This window comes from Rhinopithecus roxellana, chromosome 3 (assembly GCF_007565055.1).
Source record: "Rhinopithecus roxellana isolate Shanxi Qingling chromosome 3, ASM756505v1, whole genome shotgun sequence".
Taxonomy (NCBI): Eukaryota; Metazoa; Chordata; class Mammalia; order Primates; family Cercopithecidae; genus Rhinopithecus; species Rhinopithecus roxellana.
In genome coordinates, this window is record NC_044551.1 from 184,734,481 (window position 1) to 184,749,325 (window position 14,845).

General features: G+C 36.1%; 1 protein-coding gene across 1 annotated transcript in view; it reads left to right on the plus strand.

Moving 5' to 3' along the window:
- The first annotated feature begins 1,219 nt into the window (after window positions 1-1,219).
- Window positions 1,220-14,845, plus strand: part of ATP10B (ATPase phospholipid transporting 10B (putative)) — a 283,570-nt gene continuing 269,944 nt past the window's right edge. Inside the window, exon 1 of the mRNA XM_030927999.1 lies at window positions 1,220-1,490. The gene's annotated coding sequence lies outside the window, so the exon portion shown is untranslated. The remainder of the gene's footprint in view (window positions 1,491-14,845) is intronic.

A 14,845-nucleotide genomic window follows, 5' to 3' on the forward strand; every position in this document is an offset into this window, starting at 1 on the left:
TTCTCTGAGCTTCAGCACTCTCCTCCATAGCACAAAGGGCCTGCACTAAATAACCTCCAGTTACCCACGAGTGCAACATTCTGCAATTTAACCATATCTGTGATTCTAGACCACACTTGTCCCTAGAAGCCATGGCACTCTGAGTGAAGGGAAGTAAAGGAACAGGGAATTAAGCATTCTTATGTTTAGCAGATGGAGAATTTTGAAATGCCAATTCACTTTTTAAAAAATTCTAGACTGTCTAAAGCACAGGCAAATTTCATGTTCTTAAAAATTCCTAGCTTGTGTCTCACACACACAGCGATGCAGATTTTAGATGGTGTGGGTGTTTCTTCTCTTGTCAAGTGTTTCCTATGTCCATGTTTCTTCTTGGTAGTCTGATAAGATCTATAGGTACATATAAAGTTCACAGTTACTCTCACAACCAACCAAAATCTTAGGTAAAGATTTTCATGAAGTTAGATACTATGTTCACTTCTTTCCAACACCTTTTATTCCCAAGTTTGGTAATATTTCTTTTTTACTACCCTTAAAATCAACTTAATGCTCATTTTACCATCTCTTTTATTTATGGATCCATCAATAATTATCCATCAATACAGCAACTTGCTCATGACATTTATGCCAATTAGTTGAGTCATAGGTAACTTAATAAAAGGATTATACATGAAAATCTCATTTTAGGGTATGAATCGAAGCTATCAATAAGCCCATTAATAATTCCGATTTTCTGTATGTTTGCACCATTCACATAATCTGCAACTATAATATATTGGTCCCACTTTCCTTATTTTGTATAATCAAACAGTAATCAATAAAAACTATGACTACTGCAGAATGAGACTTCTGAAGCTTTGAGGGCAAATTCATCATCAGCATGCATACAGAAGTCACCGCAGAGAGTCTTGTCTTTCTTTCTTAAGTGCCCTTGAAACCAAGCAACTGAATTATATTTCAGGCCCCCAAAGGGAGCTACAAGGTTATACTTGTCTCACACTTAATTACATGCATTATCAAAGGTAGATGGACAAAGTCATTTTGTACCATACGTACAGAATAAAAATCACTATGAATTTTGATATTGCCGGCTCATTGATTCACAGAAAGTAGAAATTTATGCAAGAGCCATGTCTAACAATGTAAATGTTCAGCCAAGTCGAAGAACACTGCCTTCACTGTTCTGGGACTCAGCCTCACATTCACAGACTTGCCATTCTTCTCTTTCACTCTTGGGCCTAGTGAGGCAGCTTATTTTTCCTTTTTCTTTCATTGGTCACAGTTATTTATTTTCAGTGTGTCATCTTCTCTAAGTTTCTGAGGGAGTGTTAGCTTGAGGCCTTGCCTTGACATAATCAGATATAATCAGAAAATGAAAAATTCCATAGGAAAGAGAACTATTTTAGCCAAGGTGTGCGAGAGAAATACCGCCACTTTCAAGGACTGTTTTCTTTTACTGGAGCCTGCTCAATAGGGACGTCAGCTTTGCTGGGGTAAGTAAAAGCATCCTGGCCTTACCTACATAGTGGGGGAGTAATTGCCTCTTAGAATCATCAAGTCTGAGTTCTGAATTAGGCCCAGGATATAACTACTTTTCTTTACACTGCATTTGAAATTTCATTTGGCTTACTGGGTGCGAGATCCACATTTCTTTTCTAACAGAATGTTTTATTTTTTGTCAATTGATTTCATTATGATAAGCTGATGGCAAATGCTACTTCCTTACGCAACAGGGCTTGCAGCCTGAATGTGCCTGAATACATTTTATGATAAATAATATATCCTGCTATCCTGCATTCATCCAGTGCAGCCTGAGGAAGCAGATGGGGTTACAGCCTTCTCAAAGCAGACAGAAACTACAGCTTTGAGGAAGAGAATGAGATCATTACATGGCTTCCCGATTTCATCTTGATAAACTCCGAAGCTGCCATATTGCAGTAGTTTTCAACTATAGGTGGGAAGTTTGGCTTTCCTTTGAGTTCAAAGGAGAAAACTGGTACTTAAAGAAAAATGTGTTTGCTCCCTAAGTATGAGTTACTTCTTCCAGAAAAAAAAAAAGCCCCATGCATGCAGGTCTATGATGAATACATTTAGGGCAGTCCTGTGGCCTGCTATTAAGGCTGGAGTGACACTATCCCTAACCCTAAGGTGAAAAGTAATGTTAAAAATAAAAATTATACTGAGCTGCTAGTTATTTGGCCTACAGGAGTACATGCATGCATGCATCTGGTGAAACTTGGTTTTTCTCTGAATTTGCCAGGCAATTCTGGCCAAGGTAGGCAGAGGAGAATCTGAAAACTGTGGAGAGGAGCTTGACCTCCAAAAGCCAATATGGCACTCTGCTACTCCCTTCTTCCACAGTTTCTTCTCTGTTTCCAGATCTTGCAAATGTACAGTCAAGAGTGCTTGAAGTATTATTCCATTAACAGATGTACTGTTACATTAAGCCATTAATCAGGCAAATCACAGCTGTTGTTTTCTTTCTGGATGTTACTATAATTACTCTTAATAACACCTACTGAGTTCATCATTTCATCCATTGATGACTTTTTAAAAATTTCTTGGATAATTCATTTCTTACAGTCTATATGGATTTAAGGGTTCAGGATCTCTCAGGTTTTCACCATGTATTTTTTAAAGAGTATAGCAGTATAACATCACATATGAGTAGATTAATAGGCTCTTGCGAGACTGAAGGTTGAAACCCACATGCTGACTTTACAATTAAATCATACTCCTCTCGTGCTAAAAGATGAGCTTTATCTTTTGAAGCCTACAATGCTCGTAAGTCCAGTGAAAAAGGCTACCTTTCAAAGGAATGGAGCTTTGAGGAACGGAATGGAGCTTAGTCCAGCTGCGTAGTTTACAGATGATAAAACTAGGACCTAGAGAAATGAAGTCTGAATTCCTGAGGCAAAAGAACACCAGAGTCCAAGGTTCATGGCTCTCAATTCAGTGTTGCTTCTTCTTGTTTTGTTTTGCGACAGACTCTCGCCCTGTCATCCAGGCTGGAGTGCAGTGGCGCCATCTCAGCTCAATGCAACCTCTGCCTCCTGGATTCAAGCGATTCTCTCGTCTCAGCCTCCCAAGTAGCTAGGATTATAGGCATGCACCAACATGCCTGACTAATTTTCGTTTTTTTTTGTTTTGTTTTGTTTTGTTTTGTTTTTTGTTTGTTTGTTTTTAGTAGAGATGGAGTTTCACCATGTTGGCCAGACTGGTCACGAACTCCTGACCTCAGGTGATCCGCCCACCTTGGCCTCCCAAAGTGCTGGGATTACAAGCATGAGCCACCGCACCTGGCCCAGTGTTGCTTCTACTGCCACATTCATTCTTCAAACAGCTTCTGCCATGTCAGACAGGAATGAAAATTTCTTTTGTGACTCAAAAGTAAACTAAACCAGGTTGGATTCCTGAGACTCATTCTACCCATTTACTCACTCTCCTTAAAGTAAAATTTAGCCAGGCATTCTTAAATTTTGCTTTGAACCTAGGGAGCTCTAGCTTTTCTGCTGCTGATTAAATATCACTGATTTCTCATTTTCTGGTGACATCGTTTTACAATTCTTTTGACTACAAAGTTTCAGCTTCTGGAGTCTTTTCATTTTTTTACAAAAAACACTTTTATTAAGAGATGAAGTTGGGTAGTCAGAATAGAAGTGAGTGCAGTTTAGCAGAAAAAAAAAAACCATGGGCTTTGGAATAAAACTTGCATATGAATTCCAGTTCTACCTCCTATAATTGTGTAGCCTTGGCAAGTTACTTTGCCTGTCAAATGCTCACATTAAAAGAGCGTGTGTGTGTGTGTGTGTGTGTGTGTGTGTGTGTGTAATTACCTAGTACAATTCAATAACTGGCCCACAGAAGGCACTTAATAATTAGTAGTTACTAAGAGAACTGGATGAGAAAGAATATTAATGGATATGGCATTTTTTGTTAAGTACTGTCTTAAATGTCTGGAGAAAAGAAGGAGAATCTCATTTTCTGCTTTCGGTATTAGTGATCACTGACTTCTGTTGCCAATGCAGGGAGCCTTGCAGATAGTTAGTAGCCTGAAAACAACCTGTATTATTTGAGAGGAGGTACTTTTGTCTCTTAGCTAAAGTTTTTGCAGGTCGCTCTGGTATGGTGCAGTATCAATCTGAACTCATTAAATTGAAGAAGTGACACAGGAACACAAGAATACATTGTCTCTTTGCCTCATCTGCTTAATTAAAAATTCCAGATCCCTTCACTCTCAAGATTGATGGTGAAATCTTCACACACATGCCACCGTATGTTCTCTACCTCCTCTTCCCCAAGTACAACCTAAGGCAGTGCGTCCCAAATGTGCTTCCTGGGCTAGCTGTATCAAAATTACTCAGGAACTATTAGAAGGGCAAAACCTCAGGCCCTGCCACAGACACTTTGAGTCAGAAACTCGGGATGATTCAGAAATCTGTTTTAAACAGGCCTCCAGGCGATTCTGATGGAGTTCCAGAACCATGACCTGGAGAACCCAGTTACTATATGTTATGTAGTGCAGTTACTATATGTACTGCAGTGTTTCTCAAAGTGAAGAACAGGTACCAAGATAGGAGCAAAAATGATCTTACAGAGGACAAAGATGACTTTAGGTGACATGTATTATATCAAATATATATATATCGTATAGATCAAATGCGATCTATAAGCTAGACAGCATAGTAAAAGTTTTCCCTCTCAACTCTCTTTCCATCGTTAAGTCTCATTTTGGTGTGACTAGACCTTTAATACCTCTCTACCCATTACTAATCTCCCATTTCAACAAAGAGAGCTGGATACAATTTTGAGGTCATTAGGTAGCAGCAGGGTCCAGCTAAAACTCAGCAATAGTTCTCTTCTCCTTTAGCATGCTATTTAAATGGTAATAAACTATTTCTTTATAAATGTTTACATTAATCAAAAAAGTTAAAATACAGTTGGCACGTGGATTAGCAAAATTATGTCAGTCATATGGCAGTGAATGTATTTAGAGAAATGCTGGTATGCTAAAAAGAACCTAGTTACATAAGTGCTTTAATTTCATTTGTGCCATTTATTAGCTGTGCTACTTTTCTTAGCTGTGCTACTTTTCTAAGCCTCAATTTTCTCATCTATCAAATGGGAGTGATATTAACATCATAGAAATGGTATAAGAACTTAAGAATGGAATGTGCCTCCTGTAACCCTCAGAATATAGTAGAACTTGCTACATTCTTATACTCTCAAATCTCACTTTGAAGTCAGGTCTCTGTGTGGCCTTCTCAATAGCATTTCTGTTGGGGCTTCAGATTCTTCATTTGTAATGTGACAGTAAAGAAGACTTGAAGATCTGGAAGGTTCCTTCCAACTCTTAACTAATATGTATTTCCACATGTGTATTGTATGTGTGTATGTTTACATATAGCGTAAATTCTGTATATAAGTATGACTTAGGCATAAATAGTTTTGTTCCCCAGGCATAAACCTTGAGTGTGCAGGGATAGTATTGAAAATAGATGACTGTGTTGGAAAAATAAAAAACCAAATTGTGAGAAATGTGGGCACTGATGTACATATCAGAGCTCAAAGGTAATTTCATTGTATTTTATCATCATCTGTCAAACTTAAAGCAATACCGACACTAGAAAATAGATTTTTGCAGAGGTTTCTGAGGACAATGGTTTCCATGAGCTGGTGTAAATATATTCAGAGAGACTTGTTCCTACTTAATAACGTGCGTTTTTCCTTCTGAATTGCTGATGCATTCACTTATAGCATTTGAAAGGCAGTTTGTCCTTTGCTGTCAAGCGAACTTGACAGAATAATAAGAAATTCTGAAAAATTCAATCAAATCTTGTTGCTTCTCAAAGGAATTTCTCGACTACTTATTCTGTTTAAGGAGAAAAAGAGAAGACGGCATTTCTTCGGTCTTGTGTATGACACTAACCAAGTTTAACGGTACAGGTTCTCATTAGCAGGTGCCACATGGAGTTTTCCCTCTCAGTAATCCAGGGGACAGTTCCAACTGAGGTTTGGAGGTTCTTTGGGGAGTAGCAGCAATACATAAGGGGTCACTACAAGACTGTACTATTATAAAATCAGAAGCTGTTATCATCAGCTTATATATTGCTTACAACATTCTTGTGAATCTGGAGACCTAAAAACAAGTAGAAGCGGTGAAACTTGCTTCTCTTCCCTAGACAATAAAATAGCTTGCACTGTCTTTTACATAACTGACTGTTATAGAATCCCAGAAGCTAGATACACTCAGATATTGGTAATTCTGATGAAATACCCCAGGAACTATTAGACTTGATTTAGCAGGCACTGAACTGAAAATTAGTGTGTAAGACAGAGAAAATGTGCTTGCAATCATGCAGACAACAGCTCAAATTACTCTCTTTGAGCTCTAGTCTTCTTATCTGTAAACTGAGCATAAAATGTTTCTACCTCACAAGATTGTCCTGAGAATTAATCAAAGAGGTAATGTTGGAAGTAGCCAGAATATCTAACATTAACTGAGCACTTACTATCTGCCAGATGCTATTTCAAGGGCTTCAACCGCATAGGATCATTTAAGCCTCAATAAATCTTTGAGATAGTTACCATTATTAGCTACATGTTGTGGATGTAGGAACTTATACCAGAGAAAATGTAATTAACTTGCCAGCCACAATGTGGCAGGAACAGACAGAGCCAACATGGGAACCCAAAAAGTCTGCCTGCAGATGCTCCTTCTTTAAGGCTTAAAAACACTTGACATTGTTATCAGCATTCACATGAGTTGAACCACGTGAAATTACAAATCTTTGACCATTTTTGACATAAAAATAGCAATTTTGTGTGGTGGTACCTAATAAGCACTGGATATGTATTAGCAGTAGCTACAGTTGCTACTACTGCTAATAGTAGCAATCATAATATTGATTTTATCCCAGACCCTCACTCATTAAGGAATACAGGTAATATTATAGAGTAAAAACCACTAGCTTGGTGATCAGAAGCTGGGTGAACTCTAGGTCTCAGTTCTCCCATTTGTATAATAATGGGATTGATCTTTTCCAGTTTTAATTGTCAATGGTAGAACCTTAAAAATGACCTATGAGGGAGAACTAGATATTTCTGTCCAATCTATCTTGGACCAATATCTAGTTCTGTCATGAATGACTGGTATATAGTTCATGTCATATACAACTCACCATGTGAGTTTGACAATACCCAAACTGGTACCTAGCCTGCTCAACACAGCAAGTTTACTGAGCACATGCTTGGATATTGTACTAGAATCAAATTTAGCGCTCATTTCTAAACACCTGTTTTCAACGCCTGTATTTAACTTGCTACAATAAAATAATATACAGTTTGTGGACTGACACTAGTTTATGCACTACCCTTTCAATAGCATTGGAACTCTGTGATATATATAAATTCTTAAAGGAAATATGTGTGTGTCTGTGTTCCCTTCTTGTAGAAATGTATTCTCTTTGGAGATTAAAAATGAGTATCCACAAAGCAAAGCATATTTTTAAAAGAAAGACCACAGATGGATCATAAAAACAATATTACCTGGGGCATTCATATAAGATAGAGAAAAGAAATCAGTGTGTACCAAATGTTGTTAGTACATGTGTTTTTTAAAATGTTTTTTATTTAAACGATAATTAATGGTCTTTCATGTCATCATATTTGAAGCACTAGAGAATTAGAGATAAACGAGACACGGTCACCATCCACTCATAGCTCACAGTCTAGCCAGAGACCCCAGAATGTTAGCACACAATTGTAGAATAGTGGCTAATGCTCTGAAGGAAGATGTATTTAATTTGGCTTGGGTATCACAGGGGGCTCTACACTTTCAGGTGTGATTTCTTACATTTTGTTGTTTAGAATAGTTTTATTTTTTTTAAAAATCCTTTTTATTCATTTATAACACATATAATATGAACTAATCTTAAGTGCACAGCTTGATGAACTATAACAAAGTGAATACAACCATGTAGCCACCACTCGATCAAGAAATAAAATGCTACCAGCTTTCGAGAAGGTCCTGGTGTGCCTCTTCCCAGTCACCACCCTCTCCGTTTTCACAAATGTAACCACATTCCTAATTTCCAACCAATAACTAAGTTTTCCTGTTCTTAAAACCTATGAATGGAATCACACTGATATATTCCTTGGTGGCTGGCTCTTTTGCTTAATGTCATGTCCACAGTCATGGTTCCCAAACTGCGTGCTAAAGCATCCCAAGGTACCATGATGTGCTCATAAGGAGACAGCAGGATATTTTTTAAATTTTAGAGTCACTTAGTGATAAATGACAACTTTCAGACACTGAATGAAATAATAGCTCATGGTAGTTCAGTTTCAATATTAGATTGTGCTACATTTCTTTTGATGTTGTATCTTTTAACACCAGATTTTCAAGAGTATCTGTGATTAAAAGCCAGTACACACAAAAGTCAATATGAAACAAATGAGGGTGGCTAAATCCAATCTGATTCTAATATTCAAGAAGCTTTGGTATGCCCAACAGGCACACAAATCCTATTAGTAATTTCTTGTGGTTATTTAAGAATGAAAAATATCAGTTTTTCTTTCAATTTATGTGTATTTTTAACATGACTGCTAAGTTATTAAAACATAAGTATTAGCCAGTGGCAGTGTCTCACGCCTGTAATCCCAGCACTTTGGGAGGCCAAGGTGGGCTGATCACTTGAAGCCAGGAGTTCAAGACCAGCCTGGCCAAATAGCAAAATCTCATCTCTACTAAAAATATAAAAATTATCAGGACATGGTAGTGCACGCCTGTAATCCCAACTACTCAGGATGCTGAGGCAGGAGAATCACTTGAATCCAGGAAGTGGACATTACAGAGCCCATATGGAGCCACTGCACTCCAGTCTGGGCGACAGACCAAGACTGTTTCTCACAAAAACAAAGTATTAAGTTATTGGGACCTTACTACTTAATAATCAGAACTATTATGTATTTCTTTTGGTGTGGTAGCACCTGTGAAAAAATTCCTGAGACACTAAGGGAGCTAAGAAAGTTTGAGAAATCTCATTATGAGATTCATTTTTGTTGCCTCACGCAATAGTCATTTGCTAATTTTCATTTGTGTGTGGTTTTCTGTCATGTGAGTAACCACAACTTATTTACATGTTCTACTCTTGATGGAAATTTGGATTGTTTCCAGGTTGGGGCAGTTATGAAGAATGCTCCTATGAACAGTTTTGGGCATATCTTTTAGCACATGTATATATATATGTGTGTGTGTGTGTGTGTGTGTGTGTGTGTGTGTGTGTGTGTGTGTATTTCTGTTGGATATATATTTAGGAGTGAAGTTGCTGGGCCTTAATACTGCTAAACAGTTTTCTAAAGTGATTATTCCAATTTACATTCTCACCACGGTTGTTGGAGAGTATCAGTTCTATTCAAAATAACACTTGATATTTGGAGTTATTTTAATACTAGTAAGTGCAGACATAAACAGATTTTTGTACTTTCTAAAGCTTAATTCAATTTTAGGGGTTCTACTTAAGAAAATAATACTAAACAAATTTAAGTTTAAAGTGAGCAATTATTGAAAATGAGAAAATACAGAAAAGCATAAAATTTTAAAGCTAAAAAATAACCCCAAATATTACAAAATGAAAAAAACTTGAGAAAAATAATATGAATTCACTGCCCATCACACGCCTGCAATATTTTGTTCCTATGTCCTTTTGCTGGACATTCTTGAATTGCCCCTTCATATGGAAATAATTTTGTATTCTCACTTTTTATAGCAAAACAGATTAGTCTTTGTTATAGTATGTTTGATCAAAACTTTTTTAAAATAGTTTAGAAAAGTTTCTTTAAGTTCACAGTTTGTCAAATTTGAGGAAATTTCTATCAGATTTTTTTTAATGAACTGCAAATTTTCAGTTCATTTTAAGTTGTACAGTAAGCTTAAATGCTCTTTGAATTGGCAACACTCGTTAACAGCTTTTTTTTTTTTTTTTTTTTTTTTTTCCAATGCTCTTGTCATGGTAGCTTATGTGTTTGGTTAGATACTCCTCTTTGTTTTGTGTTGACAACCAAATCAACTCGGCAGGCAATAGGGTGTACCTAGAAGACATTTCTGTCCTTGGAAACCTGGCAATTAATTACTCAGTAAGTACTCAGTAAATAAGGCAATTAAGTACTCAAGGGTGACCACAAACCACGTAAAAGTATTTCACTAAACTGAAACTAAATGTATCCCCAACTCACTTTAATCCTTCCTAGTTCCCACATATACACATAGCTGCTTCTACTGAAGTGATTATATGACTTATCTCCTCTTTTTTTCTAAACCTCTTTATGTTGAAATATATTAGTTGCTTTTCTAACATGAAGCCAGCCTTGCATTCCTGGAATGTATGCCACCTGGTCATTATGTATTAGCCTTTTTATCAATCTCTGGATTTGTCTGGAAATGTTGGGTTTAGGATTATTGCTTTTATGTTTATGAAAGATTGACCTATAACATACATTTGTATTTTTCTTTCATTTTATTTAAGGTGTTCATCTGCTTTTGATATCAATGCTCTGCTGGCCTCAAAAAATAAATTGGGAAGTGTTTTGTATTTTTATATTTTCTGAAACAATTTGTATAAGATTGATGGTACTCCTTAGCTCTTGGAAGAAATTACCAGCGAAGCCACATGGGCCCTGATTTTTTTTTGGCGGGGGCGGGGGGGTGGAGAATGTTTTAAATAATAAATTCAATTGCTTTAATAAATATAGGACAATTCAGATTTTCTGTTTCTTCTTATAAAAAAAGAGGTTTTATTTTTCTAGGACTGTATCCTAGAAGAATTATTATCTAATTTTTAAATTTATTGATACGAATGTGCTCATAATATCGTCAAATGGTATTATTTTAAAATGTCAGTTGAATTTTTAATATTCCTTAAGTTCCCTTCATTCTATTGGTTATTGGTTATTTGTTTCTTCTCTTTTTTTCAGTTTTATCAGTTTTATTAGCCTTTCCATAGTACCAGATTTGGGATTTTTAAAATTCTTTCCACTATATTTTTTTATTTTATTGTCCTTCTTCCGTTTACATTTGTTGGGTTTCATTCATTCTTTTTTTATTTTTATCTTTTTGTAAAATAAACAATTGGTTTTTAGCCTTTCTTCTTTTCTAATATAGGCATTTAAGGCCATTGTTTCCTGGATCATAGCTTTAGGTGCATCCCATACATTTTAATATGCCATATATTCATTATCATGTAATTTAAGATATTTTAGAAACTTCCATTCTGATTTATTCTTTGGTCCATGGGTTATTTGGAAGTTATTGCTTGGTTTTCAAACTTAGGGGAAAATGATTTTTAGTTATCCTTTGGTTACTTATTTCTAGCTTGTATCTATTATGGTCTAAAAACATGTTGTCTGTGATTTCAACTCTTTGAAATTTTTTGAGACTTGCTTTATGGCTAGCCTGTGGCCTATTTTAATAAACGTTTCATGAGCACTTGAAATCCTATGTAGGCCGGATGTGATGGCTCACGCCTGTAATCCCAGCATTTTGGGAGGCTGAGGTGGGTGGATCACCTGAGGTGGGAAGTTCGAGACCAGCCTGGCCTACATGGTGAAACCCATTTCCACTAAAAATACTGGGCGTAGTGGCACGCGCCTATAATCTCAACTACTCGGGAGGCTGAGGCAGTAGAATCCCTGGCACCCAAGAGGCAGAGGCTGCAGTGAACTGGAAGCTTGCCACTGCACTCCAGCCTAAGTGACAGAGCAAGACTTCTTATAAATAAATAAATAGAAATCATATGTAAAACTAAGAGTATACGGTCAAATACCCTGTATTAATTGGGTTAGTCACTTCTTCCTCTCCCCTTTAGTGGGGTTATGTTATTTATTTGAAATATAGTTGGGTTTGTTTTCAGTTTTGTGTTTTTATCCTTCCCGTCCTTGTTAATTTAATTTTTTTATTGAATGCAGAGAATATTAACCTATATCTAAATATCAAAACTATACAAAAAGATATGCTCAAAAAAGTGTCACTGCCTCCTGTATTTCTTCTGCTTCATTCCCCTACCTCATACAGGGAGCCAATTTTGTTCTTCTCATTGACTTCCTGGGTGTCTCTTTGTAGAGATAAGTAGATATACACATATTCTCTTCTCCTTCTTTTTATACAAGGTAGCATGTAGGTTCCTTTGCAATTTGCTCTTTTTTTTCACCTAACAATGTATCCCAGAGGTCACTCTACATCAGTTCATAGAGATCTTCCTCATTCTTTGTTTACAACTGCATTGTATTCCATTGAATGTATGGGGTTATAGTTTAATCAATCAGTCTCCTATGCTCAGACGTTTTGGTAGTTTCTTACAGATATTACTTCAATGAGTAGCTTCATGCATATATATGTTTGTTTTGCTGGGGATGTATCTTCAGGATAAATTCCTAGAACTGGGCTGCGAGGTGAAAGACAGATGCACGTATAGTTTTATTAACTGATGCCAAATCTCCCTCAGTAAGGATTTTGTATTCCGACCAATCTGCATGCCTACCAGTAATTCATGTTTTCTACAGCCCTGTGAACAAAACAGATCATCAAGCTTTGAATTTTTTTGCCCATCTAAGTGAGAAATAGTATCTCAGTGAATTTTAACTTGCATTTATCTTAATGTGAATTAACTTTAATAGCTTTTCATATGTTCAAGGCCCATGTTTATATTATTTTATAAATTGCCTCTCCTTTTCTTTTGTTCATTTTGCTATAGAATGGTTATTTTTCCTTCTTTTCCAGTTTGTCATTTGTCTTTTGACTTTGCTTCTGGTATTTTTGCCATATGTAGTCAGTTTATCAATCTTTTATCACATCTGGACTTTTTAGTATCAGCTAAAAACTTTTTCATTAACCTAGAATATAGAGGAACTCACCCATATTTTCTTTCAGTAAAGTTACATTATTTTACATTTAGAATTCTGATCCATTTAGAGTATTTTCCTGTATATGACATGAAGAAGGGATCTATTTTTTTATTTGTGAAAAAATGGTTATCCAGTTGCCCAACATCATTTATTTAAAAGACTATCTTTTCCTTAGTGATTTGAGATACAACGTTTTTAATATACTAGATTTCTATAGATTTCTATTCCATTGTTCTGTTTGTATCCTCATGAGTCACTACCACACTATTTTAATTATAGTCTTTACAGTGTTAACATCAATAGGACTAGACCCCCTCCTTCGTAGCTCTTCCTAGTCACTGTTTTTCTACCTATTCTTATGTAGTTATTTTTCCATATGAACTTTGGTCCCAATATATCTAACTTGATAAGAAAGCTTGTCAATATTTTCTTGGGTGAATCTCTAAATTAACATAATTAACAGATATTAAAATAATGAAAAATGAGAGCTTCATTATGTTGAGACATCCTAAACAAGAGCAAGGGCCATCCTTCCATTTGCTCAAATGTGCTTTTGCATCTTTCAGAGGTATTTATAGATTCTTCATATACATTTGAACATATCTTCTTATGCTTTCACCTAAACATTTTTGTTGCCATTGTAAATAAAATTTTCTTATTATGTATTTTATCTATTATCTCTGTACATGAATGCTATTGAGTTTTGTTATAGCTTCATTCTGAAATATAGTTTTTGGCATTATAAAACGTCTTTTGTCTCCTGTTACGCTGTTCTCTACTTTGTCCAATATGAGGATTCCAGTTCCTACTTTCTTATTGTTTTCATTTGCCTGCTAAACAGTCAAATGCTTTTGTCCATTCCTTTATCTTTAGCCTTTTTAAAAACTGCTATATTTTAGATATGTCTTTTATATACAACATATAGTTGAAATTTGATGGGTCAATTTGAGAATCTTTTTATTTTAATAGGTGAGTTAAACTCATTTGTGTTTATTGATATGACTGTCAAGCCTCTCATCTTGTGTTGTAATTACTATAAGCACTATATTTACTGTGTTTTTTCTATCTGGTGTTCCTTCACTTTTCCTTTTCCCTTTGGCTACTATGAAGTTTTTGTGCTTTTGTTTTAGTGTTTAGGTTTGTACCTCTATAGTACCCTTGACTTTTTTGGTCTTACTTAAGTTTTTAAAGCATTCAATGGCTCCCCCTTCTTGTAACAAAATCCAGTGTCTTTGCTGTGGCCCATAAGACCTTTCATAACATGGTTTTTGACTACATATCTGAAGGGGCTTTTTCTACCACTCTGCACTTAATCACTGAATTCCAGCAACTGAACTTTCTTTGTCATCCTCAAATGTATTCTCATCTGAAGGCCTTCACACTTGAGTTTTCTCCTTCAGAATATCCTTCTTCCTTCCGTAAAATTTTTACACAATTCAATATCTCATTTCATTCAGGTTGTATTAGTCAGTTTTTTGCATTACTATAAAGGAATACCTGAGACTAGGTAATCTATAAAGAAAAGAGGGTTCATTGATGTATGATTCTGCAGGCTATACAAGCATGGTCCCAACATTGGCTTGGCTTCTGGTGGGACCTTAGGAAGCTTACAGTTATGGTGGAAGGCAAAGCAGGAGCTGGCCCTTCACGTGGCAACAGTGGGAGCAAGAGAGGGAGAAGAGGGAGGTCCCATACTCTTTTAAATAACTAGATATCATGTTAACTGAGAACCCACTTATCACCAAGAGGATGGTACTAAACCACTCATGAGGGATCCACTCCCATGATCCAATCACCTTGCACCAGGTCCCACCTCCAACAGTAGGAATCACATTTCAATATGTGAATTGGAGGGACAGATGTCCAAATGACATCACAGGTCTTGGCCTTCATTTCATCATCAAAAATGTCCCTAACCCCCTTATTTAAAAGATTACTCCCCATCATT